At 36.8% G+C, this 3,481-nt stretch overlaps 1 pseudogene; it reads left to right on the plus strand.

Moving 5' to 3' along the window:
* The first annotated feature begins 673 nt into the window (after positions 1 to 673).
* On the plus strand, positions 674 to 2,689 carry LOC149192196 (exocyst complex component EXO84C-like; annotated as a pseudogene).
* The last annotated feature ends 792 nt before the right edge of the window (positions 2,690 to 3,481 follow it).

Raw genomic sequence — 3,481 nt, forward strand, 5'->3', positions numbered from 1 at the left:
TATGCTATGATGTGAAAATTAGATATTTAGATAATTCATGCCTCTACTAAACCTAATTTCTCAAGGGGAGATTGGAAAATGAAGAACAACATCAGTGATTGACACAGACATCTTACAACCAACAACTTAGTTGTTGTATCAGTCTTTTTCTCTCACCAATATCAATGCCAAATTCAAATGATACGAAGGCTACAGGATTTCTAGACATGTAGTCCACTGAAATAGGAAAGAGATGTATCACTTTGGATGATATGTTTTCAGGATGGTTTATTGAAAGATGGTTTAGCTTCCTATGATGGAACCTAATAATCAATGGGCCATTATTTCTTCATCTCAATCTTGGTATGAAGGATAGATAGAACTAAACTCAATTACGTGAAGTTTAATGAATTGGAATATTACTCAGATAATCATGTTATGGGTGATCACAAGATGAATTTTTGGGGCTACTCAACCATCAACTTCTTTTCTCCAATGATTTGATATGCTGCTGTAGGTGTTAGGAATTGTGGACGAGATGAAATTCATGAATTTAAAATGATTGTTAGAGAAGCACACAAGCATGGTATTGAGGTTCTTATGGATGTTGTATTTAATTACATTGCTTTTGGGGCGAACCATCCTCACTCAAGAAGGTGATTGATCTAGTATATTATTCTGGTGCTATGAAGTTATGTGTTGGGGCCTTGTCTTCTTATTTGGAGGCACTCCATTTTTCTTAAGGCACAAGGCAACTGTCATTCTTGATGAAGGTGAACCTTATGGCAACCTCACAGTAGGTTTTGAGATGCTTGAGGCTCCAACACAATTATCACAAGTTGAGTTGGAGAGGCACATTAATGTAGCATTCAACTCCTGGATGGGATCCTCGCTTTTTTGTCATCAGATAAAGAGGATGGAGCTCTCATTAAATATCAGAAAGCAGGAGACTCTTCATCATCAGAATTCTTGTTATATCAATCTGTTGTTAGTGAGTGTAAGGCCAGACTTTCTAAACAGTTTGCTGAAATTGCTGAACAACCTGTAGTGCATGGCTCTGAGCTATGGAAAGCATTGTCTGGTCTTCTCAGACTTGGTGATGGTCCTGAGGAAATCACATTATTCTTACATTCTTATCATTCATGACTTGAGAGCAATATACAAAGTATTTTTCCTTCCATTCCATTCTACCCTGAAACTTATGCTACAAACCTAACACAACTGGTTTTTTCAGTCATTTCACAAGCAACAAAGAAATTTTGCAACAATTTCTGTAGATGCACTAGAATATTCAGAATTTTTTTAAAATGGGCTTAGAAAGAAATCAAACATTTTGTGAAGCTGGTGAAGAAATACACATCCTTCTCAAATCCAGAAGTAGGTTTTCATGCTGCCACGATGTGTGTGCAGGCTTCTTTCTCGCTTTGTTCATTGTTGGAGAAGGAAGGCTTGATATTATCTCCATATCTCTTAGAGTGGACTCAACTGTATTGGGAACAGGCTTTACAGGCAAACTTAAAACAGGTTGAGGAAGATATTTGTGCTGTTACAGAAAGTGATGATTGGGTCCTCACTTTACCAGTTAATGATATTCTTGTGAACCACACATCACAGATACAAAATGCTGCTAGTTTTGTTTGTCAAGTTAAGCTGTCTAATAGTGCATTCAAATTTATTTCAGTGGTACAGGGCACTGTAGAACGCTTGACCCCATTCGCAATTGTGCACTTTGGAGGGAGTATTTTGAAATGGCTTGCTTGCCTTTTTGAAAGCTATATGAACACTTGTATGGGAGCTATACCCTATACCTCGGAAGATGAAAATAGCACAGAGTTCATAGATAACTCTAATTTGATTTGTGCGGAAATAGAGACTCAACAACTTTCCCTTTTGGGAAATGCGTCAGCCCTTGTTGATGAACTGATACCACTTTCTATCTCAAAATTTTTGGGACAACAAACTGAAAACCAAGAATGCACATGCAAAACAACAGCAACAGAGCAGCTTGCATCACTCCCTGTAGAACTCAAGGAGTGGAGATGCCATCTTCAACGTGTAGGAGACATATTGAGAGATCATTTTTGTCGGCAATATGTCCTTGGCCTCATATATTCTAGAGAAGGCACTGTGCAATTGACTGGAACTACATACCTAAATGGGAAGAATGAGGATTTATTTTGGGAAGCAATTGCTTCAATTGCTTCATTCAAGGTGGTGAAGCAATTGCTCACAAAGCTTCCTTGACAATGACAACAGATCAGACAAGCATGAGCGTAGAAAGAGGAATGATCATTCTAAGGATGAAAGCAATGATAGATGTCATAGTGTGAAATTTTATAATGATAATAATGTCTGTTATTATTGCAGCTCCACTTCTGAGGAAATATTTGCTGATAGACATGAAATGAGACATGACAGTAGATCACAGCACAGGAAACTAGACAGTAGTAACCATCGACATGAAGGGAGACATTCCAGGAGTTCATATGATAAATATGAAAGTAGGCACAGAAATAGGTCCTGTGAAAGGAAGCAGAGTAGTTTTGATGACAAGTATGAAAGTGGTGTCTCATCTGATGGATATAAGCCCGCTGACACTTTTGTTTCATATGTCAGTGGACACAGTAGTAAAGAGCATAGCCAAGCAAGTAGGCATGTAGTAAAGAGCACAGCCAAGCAAGCAACCATGATAGATGGGGAATGTCTGTAGACATAATGCTTCTTCTAAAAAAATTCACAAAATCATTGTCATTGAACTTAGATAATGTGGAAGATTTGGAAACAAGTGAGATATTTTAGGATTAAAATCATCGAATAATCAAGTCCCAGATTCGAGGAAATGGAGATCAACTTTTGAAAGAGGAAAATTAGTGGTAAAAACTGAAGTGTCAGAGTTGCCAGGCACAAATCCAGCAGTAGTTGAGGAAAATCTTAGATCTTAGGGCTCAATATCAGCAGTCAAAGGGTGAAATGGTAGTAGAAAGGCAGATTTTGTGGAATTCCACCCTTAAAGGAAGCAGATCTTGACCAAAATTCACTGATTTTGGTTTTCAAAACAACTCTATTTGCCATAGTTCACGAGAGTTTTTTAATATTGTTTAGTTTATAATATTGTTTTATGATAGGATTTCATTATTAATTTTATTTTTATTTTTTATTTCCTATGTTGAGGAAATTAAAATGATTTTGTAATATTATATAAATAGGATTAGTTTGAAAGAATGGGGGTTCGATTTTGCAGCAGAGTGAGGCTGCTTTGGACTGTGTAAAGCTTTTTTTGAATATTATTTTTAATGGAGCAGTTTCTGCCCTTTAGATTTGGGATCCATCACGGTGTTTAATGTCTAGCATGTGTTCCTTGTAAGATGACTTACATACTTTGTTTTTTTTGCTAATTTTGGTTACAACATTATCTAAGGGAAGTGTTAGGAATCCATTCATGCATGATGCTCCTTTTGCAATGATTTTGTTGTTAAATGTAGTGGTTATCTTTGCAGATCCA

The sequence above is a fragment of the Pinus tabuliformis genome, chromosome 2_2 (genome assembly GCF_031772625.1).
Source record: "Pinus tabuliformis cultivar Carrire ecotype Pingquan chromosome 2_2, CPIR1, whole genome shotgun sequence".
In the NCBI taxonomy this organism is placed as follows: domain Eukaryota; kingdom Viridiplantae; phylum Streptophyta; class Pinopsida; order Pinales; family Pinaceae; genus Pinus; species Pinus tabuliformis.